At 35.4% G+C, this 15,569-nt stretch overlaps 1 long non-coding RNA gene across 1 annotated transcript; it reads left to right on the top strand.

The window, feature by feature from the left end:
* The first annotated feature begins 13,505 nt into the window (after window positions 1-13,505).
* LOC123718240 lies at window positions 13,506-14,964 on the top strand. Its single transcript, XR_006754942.1, has 3 exons — window positions 13,506-13,601; window positions 14,475-14,599; window positions 14,937-14,964. It is a non-coding gene; the product is annotated as an uncharacterized LOC123718240 (long non-coding RNA).
* Window positions 14,965-15,569: the final 605 nt, after the last annotated feature.

Below are 15,569 nucleotides of genomic sequence, written 5' to 3' on the forward strand. Positions count from 1 at the left end.
AATTATAGAATCACCTTTATCTAAAATAATACCAAACAATTTAATAAAATAAACTAAAAAGCTAATCTCGCGGATTCATGAAGATGTAATACATGAATTACAAAAGTCACTATAAGCAGGATAGGGTTTGGTTAGGAAATGTTTATGCAAAAGAGTTTTAGAAGATGTTAGGTAGGTGGCCAATCGTATGGAGTCGGGCAGCCTGTTCCACAACCTAATAGCAGAGATCCTACGCGAATTGCCTAAGGATAAGCTGTGAGATGGATATTTGGACTTGTTTTGTAGATTATTAATAACGTGAAATGCCCGATAATTAATTTACTGTAACAAAGATCCAACTCTTCACGATGTTTTTTAACATGTATCTTAAAAATTAAAGACACAAGGTGTGTCATCACTGTCCATTCCCATTTTTTACCATCTTCATCATACTATATGCACATATGGCTTAAACATAAGTACATAAGTATATCATGTTTTATGGAGTGTTATCCTATCTTTCCGTGATACGTGAAAATTTCTTGAATTATTACAAGAATTCGTAGAATTAATAAATACATTATTACGAATTTAATACGAAACATTGAGTCATAGTTACATCGTCATATTTACCGGATGTGGATCATATTATTCTGTATAATTTTTTATCATTTTTTGTGTGAATTTTAGGTCACGAACGCACACTATATCTATAAAATAAATTAATAAAGATATATATTTCTTTTAATATTGCAGGAGGCTCACCTGAATTTAGACCGTCGCCACCCATGAACAATCACGCTACCAAAAGGCTAGTACGTTGCCTTTAAGCATTGGTACGCTCTTTTCTTAAAGGAACCTAAGTCGAATTGGTTCGGAAACACTTCAGGTGGCAGCTGGTTCCTCATAGTGTTGGTGCGAAATTTCCTTAAGAAATGCTCAGTTGTGGAACTACGGACGTCACGCAACGCCACGGGATCAAGCCGCTCGGAATGTGACTGAACCATAAGTCCATATATTTGGAGTTGTTATTTTCGTTTTATTTCGGATACAATAATAGAAGGGTTTGAAAGTTTATGAAAATAATGTTAATCTTATAACTTGAAATATTATAAAAGTAATAACTGACCCGGCAAACGTCGTTTTTCAATGAATATTATTTCCTGGATTTTTTTAGGTCAATAAAAATAACCTATCTTCTATAATAAAAATTACAATTAAGGTTTGTATGTATTTTGTATGCTGTATCATAAAAAATATCAACAAATTAATGGACACCCAGACTTACTGAATATGCATAAAAAAAGTAGTAGGAGTATGATAACAAACATATTACAAACGAGAATTTTATATAAATATATATATATATACAAAAAGCTGTTAATTTGTTCTAAGCACATTTTTAAATCAGGGGTCGTAATATACTGTTGACACCGTTGTTGACGCTGGACTACAGTCCAGAACTATACATAGTACGAGTCGAATACACAGTTAACTGCCGTTTTAAAGTATAAATGTTGTTTATTGAACGTGAATAATACTTTATTCAAGAAGTAATGTTTATTTAAATTTATTATAAATACATAGTCAATCCTCCAAATAACTCAACGATTTGTTTAATTATCTACATATTATAATCAACTCTTTTTTCTGCTTAGAAGCTTTTATGGTTGCTCGCAAACATATTGTAAAAAATTGTCCATTTAAATGTAACGGAGATCTTATTGCCAATACATTTCTTGTCGTTCTACGCTCTTGTTTTGAGTTTTGATGAATAAATAATATTTTGCTTTTAATTCAACTGTAATTTTCAAACGTTTATCTGTTAGCTTCTGTAAAATGAGTTCAAGTTTTTCCTTCACATATTAATGTATAGATATAGCCAGCGGACTGAAATCTGTATTTAAATGTATATGTAAAATGTCAGGAGTATCTGTATAGTATATGTAGTGTATGTATTGCAAGCTGCACTAGACAACTGAATATAGGACAGGGTGAGACCTAAAAACCTAACAATACTAAACCCTACAGATGTACGCTAACACCTGCGCACGGCCTAAGATAACAGACCGAGCCCTACGTGTAGGATCTAAGTATCAAGGTGGTGGGGGTTATCTCAAAGCTACTACCACGATAATAAAGGGCTTTGAGAGGAAGCGAGAAATCAATAAGAAAAACACTTTTTGAACGGATATACATGCTGTTCTTAATGTGTAAAAGCTATGGTTAACAAAAGACGATACTAAAGACAGAACAATGTTCAAATCTGATCTATTATAAAACAATATCTTAAATATTACTTACACCTATTCACACATACATAATATAATTCTTGTGACATGTTGGTGTATCGTATCTTCAGCTGTTTGGAATTGAAAAATTTGGAACTCCCACATGAACCGTGTCAGTTCAATATTAAAATGTAATCTAAACAGATATTTTTAGATAACATTAATTTTGTATAATATAATAGTGCTTTAATGAAAGTTCCACACGAATAGAGATTAACACGACTATTGCATTATGAAACATTAATATTGACACGCACTATGAGTGAAACATACATTTGTGTGATGTTTTTGTGGTGGGTAATTGGTGCCTATAGCTTAAATTATATTGTTTACTGTAATTTAAAAGGATTAAAAGGAGGTAATTAAGGAAATATTAAGGAGAGTGGCACAGTGAAGACGGGAATGACGGGATTTGGAGGTGGACTTTGTCAAACAAATAATATAAGTGTTAAAGTATTATTATTAGAAAATTTCTTGTAATTTAGGTAAACAATTCTTTCATTGTTTGTCACAAATGTAACTTACCAAATGAAATAACATTGGCATGAACTAAACTATATTTTAATAAGTGTTTTTATCTGATATGAAAATTAACAGAAAACATAGTCGTACTAAAAGAATCGTTAAAAAACTAATAAAATGCGGGAGACATTTCTGTCTACTCACAAGTGTACATGGGCTGAATCATGTGGCCATGCCGCATCGTCATTGGTGTGAGCGGTAAGATTTGCTTTTTAATATTCTTTGGAACTAAATGTACGATAACTACAAACGTTTGGGGCCTAGGATTTCTGTATCAGTGCCGTGATAATTTTAAGTTAGTAGGTGATCAGCCTTCTGTGACACATGCCATCGATATTGGATCTCTACGAAAGCCCATTGATGCACGACCTCAAGGATGAGTCTGAGCCGATACAGCTCTTAAAAAAATGCATAAAACTAAGGCTAAACTTAATCTGAAAATAAAATAATCCTAAAATAAATGCAAAATGTTCCGGAAGAACCAACGATCTCTGTGGCACCTTGCAACTTTAATAATGGCAGCATTTCTTTGCGATACTTATATGTAGAGAGAAAGGACCATCTCTGGGATGACCAACTGTCTTTCAGACGCTAATCAAAGCATCGATTAGCGCCTGGTGTAAGGAGACGGCTATGGCAAATTTGGCGTTTTGTATGGGAGGAACAAAAAGTCGAATATTTTTAAATATAATATAATTAATTAATCAAAGTATGAACCATTGTTTTCTATGCATTATTTCCATCTCATAGGTAGTTCATTGATCCCTTTACTAAAAAAAAACAGTCGGACGGGTATCAATAAAATCTGTGAAGGCGATTTGGGCTGCCCCATCAGAGTTATTTTTTTTTCCCTTGCAAGTTGTCCAAATTTCGAAAAAAAATGGTAATCTGTTTGGAGCATGGGATGGCAAAAGTGCATAGAAAACAATAGTTCATACTTTGATTAATTAAATATATTATATTTAAAAATATTCGACTTTTTGTTCCTCCCATACAAAACGCCAATTTCATATGTAAGGACCTAATAATTAGTATAGTAATATATAAACAAGTAAGTATTGGTATTGGGAAAATCAACTGGCAGCCGATCACGTTTTCATGTATATTTTTAGTTTGATTCAAATGATTAACGCTGTTCCTTTCTTTTAATATACTATGTTACTTAAGAAGAGTTATTAGTCCTTGGCCATTCTTTCGATTGGTAACATAAAAATAGGTATATTTTTTTTATATTTAAGTCAGTTCGATTCTCAGACAAGGCAAGTAATTTTAAGAAAGTCTTCGAATGCAGAATGACTAACTTTTAAAAATATCTTAAAGTCAGTTCAGTAAAACACTTAACAACTATCTACGATGTTTCAGGTACTTTCCCTTCATGTCCCATAACTTTGGGACGCCCTGTATATATTAAACTAACAAAAATTAGTCATTTTTTTAATCGGTAATAAAAGTCTAACTTTTAGATTATCTTGACATGTAATTTGCGTTCGTATATCAGCAATCTCTCTTCAATCGGCAGCTCATTTCTGAGCGTCTTGCTCAGCAAGGAAGCATCTGGACTATCTGGTTGGTGAACAGCCACGTGGTCTTTTGCCAGTTTCTCATCGTCACATTATACCGCTGTCGGCGTATTATGGCATTATCAGCAAGAAGCATAATAAAATTACTGTAGAAACATGTATCATGACGAATCACTTATTATTTGATATTTTCAGTTTGCTTTGGACCGCTATAACTATAGGCGCAGTGTGGGCAGCTTTAAGCGTTTCCCTCGGGCAATTGCAACGTTATAATGACAACCCCACGGTGGTGACACTGGAAAAGGATTACCGAGGATGGCAATACAGCTTACCAGCCATCACTCTTTGCCCTGGGGTAATATATTCGTACTCGGATATGACTAAGAATACATTAAATAAAGTTTTCTTAACGTAGTTACTTTCTTTAGATTACGTACTGATTTATGACCAATTACAGATTTTTACTGTAAAATTTTGTACATGGTACAGTTTTCTTTAATATTGTGGCTGCGTGAGGGAATGTTATAATTATGAGGTTAGGGGCTCATGTGTGTGTCAGTCTGTGAACTATTCAACTCTTCTAATATGTAATTGTTTAGCTTGTTCGTCTGTAATTTTTGAAGGGTAACTTCTTTGGGCATATGTCACGAACATGTGCAGCGTTTTTATCGAAGAAAAGGGAGAGAGAGATTGACACCGATTGAGAGAGAGTGAGAAAGGGAGAACGAGAAAAAATATACGCTATTAGTTGATGTATTACGTTTAGTAGTTACATATTAGAACTTTAGATGGCCATTCTGTCGCATTACGTCTTGGTATATATTTATATTATCATTAGCACGTATACAGTGTGTAAATAGGGTGGATATAGATATACAAATAACATTCCCTTATAATCTATAGCCAAGGACACATATGATTCAATGTATAACTTTAGTTAACGAATGACCTTTTTTATTGCCCGTTGAGTATACTAACAAAAGTTCTATTATCTGTTAGATAGTTAGTTATTTTTTTATCAACTTAAATTTGGATTTATTACGATTAAAAAACTTCAAAAACTGCTCAGAATCATCAATTCGTTGTTGTTTACGTCGATTGTGAGCTCGTGCGGCGCCCACTTTAAACACAGCTTTCGCATATCGCAAATGTTTTTGTAAATAAATAAAAATCCCTGAGTTTGCGTCTTCAAATCACACCAATGGAATTTACTCTCTCGTGAGGAAACCTGCATCTCTGCTCTTGTCTTGTCAACCCAAAGATTTTGTTTCTAAGGCCAATTGTAGTGCCATTGGTTTATTAGGTTGGATACCTTAGTAGGCTAATAGAAAATAATAAAAAAATATTGAAAAGATTGTCACCAAAATTAACAGTCTAATTCTTTAAACTCCTACTCATAACATTGAATCATATCATTCTACTGTTATTGTGCAAAGCCCTGCTTTGGAACTCCTTACCTCCTGAAATCAAACGACCTGTCTTTAAATTTATTTAACAATTTTCTTTTTAACATATCTCTTCCGCTATTAGCAACTTATATATATAATTTAAGGCTATTAAGATTAGCTTTAATTTTTAAAGCTGTATTATCATGAATAGTATTGTCAATTTGCTTTCCCGCCCGTTGTGTAAAAAAATCAGGCACATAAGGCTGTTCGCGTTATGTCTCTTTATTTTCGGTAGCTCATGTCTGAACATCGTGGTCAGCAAGGAGACATCCGGAGTGGACAATCTGTTTGCACCGGTTTAGGTCCAGCTCCATTTCCATTCAGTCATTCTGGTTGGCGTCTCTTTTGTCTTCTGTGTTACCAACCATCATCAGTTTCTCCGTGTTTTCTTCGCCTCTGCCCATCCACCTTATAGACTATAACGTCACTCGATTGTTTTACAATCTTATTATATATTAAAATTCAACAAATTTGTAGTTAATATAGATAATACAAAACTCGCAACTTAACTGAACTCCAGCTTCCGATTCGCAAATTCGTTCAATTTGGAAGTTAATTTATAATTTTCATTTTCAGAATCGAACTGATCCAATAAAAATGATAAAAGCAATTAAAAAACGATGGAATCTGTGTCCAGGTGACGAAAGATATACCTATTATGCTAACTTCGTTTTAGCCGTGGCCAATTCGGACCTGTTCCATCTCCAGGACTATGACAAGTACAAAGATGATGATAGTCTTGATGTAGACCTTTTTGGATTGGCTGTTGAGGTAATTAAGTACATATTCGGCTGTACCAAGGTCCTGAAGGAAGAAGAGAGAGGGCATTGCGAGCGCCCAGCTACGGGAGTTCATGTTTTAGGTGAAAGTTATGCACATGTGCAAGTGCTGTATTTCGGACCCACGAACATAGTGTCAACATATTATAGAACACTAAGACAAATATTGAAGATTACTATAATATTAAATTTTTAGCCAGAATTACTATATTCATTCACTCGAACTCTTTCCTGAATTTTATTGGAAAAAAAAAAACTTTTACTAAATGTTAAATACATACAAACATTTGAAATGTTAATCTTCAGGTGATGCCAGAGTTACTGATGAAGATCTCATCATCACAGCCAGTAACCTTCCAATGGGTACCGGTGATGACAGAGAGTGGAACGTGTTATGTAACCAACTCCGTGGCAACCGCGGACTTAGCGCTTATGTTAGTATTAAAAATCATACAACACGTTGAATATTGATTATTTTTATAATCCCTGTACCCTTTTGGGTTTTTATAAATCTGTTAATTACGACTCGTCATTCTTACGAACAATATCTATATACAGTAATATATGTGTTTTACAAACATTGTATAGTTAACAATAAAGTCAAAAACAAACGCTTGGTGTCCAATCATATTATCCAACTTCTTTTTTGAAGTCAGTTAATAGTGAATGAGTTCAATCATCATCTCGCCTCTCACGGACAACACAAAAGCTGTCGCGGCAGCAGCGTAAAATATTAACGGCTTAAATATAAAAGTCTTTCCGCCAACTTTGAATATGTTTCCTTTGGAGGTTCAAGTGCACAGGGGCTGACTAAACATTTTACTAGGTGCCAATATGATATTTCGGATGACCACAGAGCTGGTGCTCTCCTCGCTCAACGAATAAGTGTACGTTACAGCGAGGAAATGCTTCCAGCGTTAAAAGTACACTGCCACAGGAACCAGACTTTTTAAATTTTAGATCTATTTATCCATTTTTAATAATTATTATTTCTATGTAGGTATAATATATAATACTGTATTTTAATGATTAATATCGATTATTTAATTAACTTTTAACTGACAAAATAACAAACGTATGAAGGTTACCAACGATGTTTCCTGTATGTCAAAAAGCATAAGATTTCTTCAAACTCTGCCCTAAGTCCCGACTGGACCTCAGCCCCAAAAAGGCGTCTGTCAGTCACAACAGGACTGATTTATAACTGTGACTCATTTTCAGAAAATTGCAAGGAAATTCAACAAATACGCCCATCACCTGTCACTACACAGATACAGTTTGTTATGTTATATTTGAAGTGACGAAAACATCATATGTGAGTAATAACTTATTCGTTATCAAAGAGACTAGAATAAAAAACAAGCCCAGTAAAATTTACGATAATAATAAACCCAGTTTATTTCGAATCATTACATATGTTAAATATACATTTTACATTTGTTATATCCCTTTTCTTTTGTTACTCATTATCCTAACTTCCTGTACCATTAATCGGAACCCCGTTATGGGTAAAGGCGTTTTCCAGCTTTCTGCTGACGCTTCTATTTCTTCTATCCACCTGTTCATGTTCCCCTCTTCTCCATACCTTGGTCCTTTCAATATCTGTCCTTAAAGTCTTTTCATGTTGCTATATGCCCGCCCATTGTCTATATGTTTTCGTTTTTTTTTGGACAAAAGAATATACTAAATAAATCCTTTGAATACTAAGGGTTCAGTCATATTAAACTAGCATGCAAATGATTATTCTCACCGGGCCCTACCGGAGACGCCAAGTTCACCAGACCTAGTTTCATCTAATAAAGTTTTTAAAGGTCCCAGACACTCCCCCACTGGCTACAGATCGTGAGCCTGATAGCCTACGTAAAAAAATCTTATTAGGTGTGCTGAAAGTGTGCTAACAACATAGAATAATCTTTGTTTTATAGAATTACATTTGATTACTAGATGCTTTCGAGAGCGAAACATCTATATGTACTATTTTTTTGCCAAAAAGCATGCTTTATTAACACACGAAATTCCTTTTTATCCATTAAAACAAACAAAAGTTCCTCCATTCAAAGTATCTTACAAACTACTTAACTTAATGCGACAGTTCTCGAATTTATGCACGTGTCTTTGAAGGTTAGGCTAGACTAAAAATCAGATTAAATTAACTTCTACTGGTAGCGACATCTGTGTGTCAGCCTACGATCTTTTCAGCGTTAAAGGGCTTGTTATCGTCAGCTAATTGACAACATGAACTGCAACTGTGTCATGACTATATCTTTCAAAACTCCACATGCACGACTCTTCATATCCATCCATGTAATGTAATTCAAGTAGTTTCTTATCTATTTTGATTGTAGTTGCTGGCAATAACACCATGAAATAAAATAAATCAGCGGTGCTACATTACAGATTACTGTATCATAATAATTTTTCAATCTATGTAGGTGATCAGCCTCATGTGCCTGACACACGCCGTCGAGTTTTTGGGTCAAAAGCAAGCCGGTTTTCTCACGAAGAACGAATGTTAAATGCGCAGATATAAAGTCCATTGGCGCACAGCCGGGCATAGAACCTACGACCTCAGAGATGAGAGACGCACTCTGAAGCCACTGGGCCAACACTGCTCTTTGCTCAGCAGTAACATCTGTGCTCCAGATCTTGAGTTATGATTTCAGTACTACATTCACTCACCATACGACGTGGCAAAGACGTCAGACAGGACCGGCAAAGTGTATCCGTCTCTAAACCGTTTCATAGAGCTGACCGTGACAGAAACTCGCACTGGTCATGGTGTAAGAGAACTGTCTTCAAGACGTAGATCCTGTCTTTATCATGATGAGAGCGAGGAAGGAAGACAGGTATATACCGGAATATTCCTTTAATGTTCAATACTTTGTATGACAAAATTTAACAATAACGAACTTTGTTCATGCCATACTATCTGTAAGGCTTTTGGTCCTCTTTCTTCGTATTTCCTGTCCTTAACGCATACATTTTCTAAACACTACGTAGGAGGAGGGGACCGTTATTCATGCTCCCGCGCAGGACAGAAGATTTGCAACCACACGCGCGACGCGGGATCACACTACAAACTTGAATGATTTACACAGAAAGAATAAAACTTTTAGTTACTGTATACTAACATAAAATTCATGTGCACTTTTTACTTTTTGTTTTTCATTTTTATTAGTTTAGTTTGTTTTTTTTGTTCAAGTTTAGTTTTGTCTTAATGTGTAAGTTTTTAACCTTCCGGATCACAGTTGCGAAAAACCAAAAATGGTTACATTGGGTTCCGCGAGCCTGGTGAGTTCTGCTTTAGATTCTGTGGATAACATCGACCCTTTTCGCACTCCTCTACTGCTTCATTTAAAAATAATTTAAAACAAGAGCTAATGTCATAATCCTTGTATCTTTCTTCTTTATTACAGCTACAGGTATGTTTGTCGTTTTACGATTTTATAAATTGTGTGGTGTCATGTTTTGTTTTGTTTTGCTTTTTTTTTATAAAATAGGGGGCAAACGGGCAGGAGGATCACCTAATGTTAAGTGATATTGCCGCCCATGGACATTCTCAATGCCAGAGGACTCACGAGTGCGTTGCCAGCCTTTTAAGAACTTGTGCGCTCTTTTCTTGAAGGACCCTAAGTCGAATTGGTTCGGAAATACTTTTCTCTGTATCACATTGTTTATTAGTGAAACTTTTTGTGGATACATGCAATGTGTTTATTTTAACTTTTTTATTGTACCTATAGATTTGTTTCCAAATAAATAAATATGTATTTTTGCACTTCTTGTCTACCTTATCTAATTTAATACGTTTTTTTTCTCTTCACACAATGTTTGCCTGGAAGAGATTGCTCGAAAGCAATAAGGCCGCCAGTTGCCCTCCATTTGATTTAATTATGTTTTATTTTTATATTATGTACAATGAAGTGTTAATAAATAAAATATAAGTTATAGTTTTAGGAGCAACCCCCTCCATTAAAATATTTTTTTCATTTCACAACCCAGGCTACAAGTGGCTTGTGTGGTGCAGCAATTGGAATGGTCCTTCCATCATATTTGGGGTCGCCGTTAGCCTTTTGGTCCTTTCTATGACGTGACTCATTTTGTCCATATTGATCATCTAGCCATATAATCTCCCAAGGGTAATTTTCCATTATATAAGTCACCATGAGCCGGTTTGATCTGTAGGTCACATAGACCGTTAGAGACTCTTAGTGCAGACCCTAATTAAAGATTTAAGTTGGCGCCTGGTAGCACCGGTGACGCCAGAGCTGGTGCTTTCCTCAACGAATAAGTATCTCAAAGCATTGAGAGTACACTGCCACAGGGACCATAATTTTAAAATTTGTTTTTATTTTCTATTTATTAATTTCTAATGAGTTTGTAGTTTAGGTAAAACGTATTTGCCATGTTTTTCATTAATGTTGTGTTATATTCACTTCTATATAAAATAAAGTATGTTTTCCAGGTGTATAGTACACAAATGTGTCGTCTGTCGTGTCGCAGCCGCCTCGCATTGGAACTGTGTGGTTGTCGGCCATTTTACTATTTTTACGAAGGTAAAAATTAACGCCTGCAAATTTTTCATAGGCAATGTGTATTTTTATAGTTTATTTTATTTATGTTCATCCAAATGTTTCGTTGGTAATTTTTTTATCTAAGATCAGTTTGATATTCTTTTCCTTCAGTGCTTCAGCTATTTTACTCGTTAACAAACTTAAATAGAACCTTTACGAGAAATATATAAACAAACAATTATTTAATGAAGCGCTTACCTTTTCAATTATTCGCGATTTTAACGGATTAAACAGTACTTATCCCGAGGTAGATATATTAATCAGTGGGCTGAGCGGTTTCAAAGAAAAGAATTGGTGCCTATATCGAACCTAATGCGCTATTTTGTTGGTAATATTTTTTTCTGCGTATCAAACATTTTCTGGTATTTTTATTTACCTAAATTATCACATATTTTGGATTTTGTAACTAATACCGTAGATTTAGTACTATGTATGATGTGGTAAACTTTAATAATTGCAATTTATTCCAGACAAACGAAAATCTTAAAGTCACACAGAGTTCTTATAAAGATTTATTGAAATTTTCACAACGTAATTTATTGATTTTAGTTGAGGTGGCGGCCTGTTTTTGGAGAAGGATCTTTAGAATTTAGTAGTTGAATTTATTAAGTACTTTTAGCTACTGTTCCTGTTGCGTCTATAACTGTCTGTGATTGTCTCCTTTGGGTATTCCACAAACGTGTGAGTTCCTTTTTAAGAGGATACTATCATAATGATAAAAATCACCTCGACGTCTGCCGTTCCACAACCCAGCATTATTCAAGGTAGTTTTTGCCACGCACCACCGCTACCAGCTGCCCACAGAAGTGTTTCCGAACCAATTCGACTTAGGGTCCTTCAAGTAAGGAGTGTAGCAAGGAGCGCAACGCACTCGCGAGTCCTTAGGCATTGAGATTGTCCATGGTGGTATCACTTAGTTCTGTATAAACAAGCCAGAATACGATCATCAGGGTATGACGCAGTGATTTGTAAGCGCAGATTTGTAGATATCGCTACATGATGATATTGAGGAAGTTAAGAAAATTCCACAACTTGAAAGATATTCTTGAAACAAACTGCAACAAGGAAGGATATTTTAAAATATCACGAAAATGATTCATAGCATAGCGATAAAAAAAATTAAGACATATTTTGAATAAGTTTAAATTCAGTATTGTCGACAGCTGGTCCGTTCTGCAACCCCGCGGGAATGTGGTGTTTGTCGAAGTACAGCAAGAGACTGGCTAACTTCGGAGGCATCAAATGCAACTGCCAGGCCTCCTGCCTCCACGCCGAGTTCAAGGAGAAATTCGTGGAGGATAAGATATGGTATGACATCTCTATTTTACGGGTAATTGAGGTTTTTATTTCAGATACCTTTTCACTTAAACACTTTCTTATGTTTCACCTCCAAAACCCGCCGTTTCGGTCTGCACAGTGTTACTCTCCGCCATATATCAGCTGTTTCCATAACCTGGTCTAATCCTAATCCTTCTAAATTCTCCTCCTCTTTTTTGGTTATTTTGCCTTAGGAACCAAATTTAGTACTTTCCTGTTCCATTTTTCTGGTCCTCTTGCCATGTGCCTGCCAGCTGTAACTAGTATTTTTATTTTATTAGTAGTTTACCAAAAAATTTAATGTATTTTGAAAATGATAGCTATGTTACATATATACAGCCTTATGTATTATTATTAAGCCTTTATTGCTGATACCCAGTATGATATATTAACACTTATTTAAGTTACATAAAAAACCTTAATTCTAATACATAAATAAAACTTTTTGGGTAATGAGCGTGTCCTGTGACACATGGGCCTCTTCCAGCTGCTTCCAATCTTTTCTGATGTTAGCTTTTCTTGTCCAAGTTGTACCTCCTGTTCTCTTTATATCGTCTGCCCATCTCTTGTTCTGTCTTCCTCTTTTCCTTTTTCCATCGCGTGGTTGCCATTCTGTAATTATTTTTGTCCATTTCAACCTGCTATCTCTCAGCATGTGCCCGGTCATCCGGCCGCGGCAGCGCCATTACAATTTCCTTATTTTCTTTCCTGTCCTGTACTTTGGTCGCCGATCTCATCTTCTGCTCTTCTTCGATGTCTAAGTGTTACACCCATCGTGCATCTTTCCATTCCTCTTTGGCATGTTCTCAACTTTAGAAGATGTTTCTGGGATAACGCAGTATTATGTATGATGTGTTACGTTTTCGTCAGTCGTCAGAGTCAGTCAAAGTCGAAACAGAAAAAAGGAAAAAATGTCTTTAGTCGAGCACTTTTTCGAGATGACAAAAAAACCAATTGAGCATCTAATATTTCTATTAATATATTGATACAAGCGGTTTTCGAATGCACCATGAAAACCTTGTATTATTCTGGAAAAATAAATTAAAAAAAAATATTTTTGGTCATTTTAGGGGCAAAGGGCCGTTTCAAGACAGAGGTGCCTTAAGACTATCAGTTGAGGCTCCAAGGACGCGCTACACACGCGAAATTGTCTTTCACTTCGAAGATTTAGTTGGTATGTCTTGGTTTTTTTTGCAAACGATATTTAGATTATAGTTTTACACGCGTAGTTGACTTTTTGGGACGGTTTCCTCACGATGTTTTTTTTTTCAACGAACGAAAGAGGATTAAATGTGATCACAGAAAGTCCAGTAACATTCCAAGTCTATAATTTTTACAGGTTGACATAATATGCATGAATGATGAGCTCTTTAAATAAACTGGTGGCGGTACCATAATTTCCCTTAATAGACAAGTAGGTACAGCTTGCCAGCCAGCGGACTGTGAAATATGTATTTAAACTAGATTATAAATGTCTGGAGTATCTGTATAGTATGTACATATATGTAGTGTATGTATTGCATGCTTCACTAGACAAATCAATATATGAATATCTGAGAACCTAACAAACGCTAAGCCCTACAGATGTACGCTAACACCTCCGCCAAGCGGACGAAGATAACAGACGGAGGCCTACGTTTAGGATCAAAGTTTCAAGGTGGTGGGATTATCTCAAAGCTATCGGGTATCACCACGATAATAAAGGGCTTGAAGACGTCTTCGCCACTTTGAGAGGAAGCTAGAAATGAATAAGACAGAACAATATTCAAACTGATTTATTGTTATAAAACAACATCTTAAATATTACTTACACCTATTCACGCATACATAATATTATTCTTGTCGAGTATCGTACATCTGCAGCTGCTAAAATTTGCAACAACCACGTGATGCTTGTTAGTCAGTTGTTCTGTTGTTGGTCAACGTTCATCAGAAGATAGGTGATCCTTCCGTGCCCTACGTGTTTTTAGATCTAAGGCATGCTTTCTCCACCATGTTTTCCTTCAAAATTATTTGTGATGAATTTAAAAAATTTCGTAACTTACAGTATCATTTGGAGGCGCAGCTGGCCTATTTCTTGGAGCAAGTTTCATAAGTTTCGTAGAAATTATATACTTTGCTATGGAGAAATCATTCAAGTTTTTCTCGAGGGAAGCGGAAATCCAACCAGTGGTAATCATTATTTAAATATCGTAAAACACAAGTACATAATACAGAGGGCAATATATAGTAGCTCCATCTGAGGATGAGTGAAACAGTCACACGGCAAGGAGGCTCGTTTCTGGAAGGTTTATTTTTTTTAATGAAAGAAGATATTTTACGAATTGAGCAAGCATTTCTTCGGATATCGAGGCAGTATACGAAATTGTACCCGTATTGGTAACCTTTTTTAAGGCCATCAGGTGACTCTCCCATCAATCTATTATGATTATCGAACACATGTCGAACGCTTGATCTCAGTATAGGCCTAATACTAATACTGTGATGTTAATATTTTATGTGGTTACAGACAAAACAGAAACGACCGTACCAGGAACGATTAGATGAAATAGGAATCATGCTAAAATCCCTTAATACACGGCAAATACCTTAGCTACGAAACATAACGCGAAGTGATTTTTTCATTGCTTAATGCAACCAATGATTAGATTATAATTAATGGATTAGTTCAGTTCAAAATTACACAATAAGATAATGAATAACAAAATAAAATGCCTTTTCGTTCGTTCGCAATCAACTTTCAATTCAAGTACACAAATAAAATAAAATAAATTAACTAATATGAAATAAGTTCACAAATAGACCTCTTTTTGCGTGGAACAGCAATGGCCAATTCTAGTAGGCCTTAGACTTGAGGTTGAAGGTTGGAACCCCAGCTGTGCTGTGTGCTTCCTGTGTACCATTTAACTGTCCCTCGTAATATAGAAAAACTTCGTAAGTAAATGCATATCTTAAAACTACAAAGTCGACGACGTATGTACACAGAGCTGATCTACTTGCCTATTAGAAAAATTGTTACCAAATAGATGCAGAATTTTGAGGCACAGACACATAATTTTTTGACGGGACAACGTCCTATAAATCGATGAACGCAGGATGCACGCACGAAACAGCATAACTCATTGTCCCGCTAATAATATTT

Source organism: Pieris brassicae, chromosome 14, assembly GCF_905147105.1.
Source record: "Pieris brassicae chromosome 14, ilPieBrab1.1, whole genome shotgun sequence".
NCBI classification, from domain to species: domain Eukaryota; kingdom Metazoa; phylum Arthropoda; class Insecta; order Lepidoptera; family Pieridae; genus Pieris; species Pieris brassicae.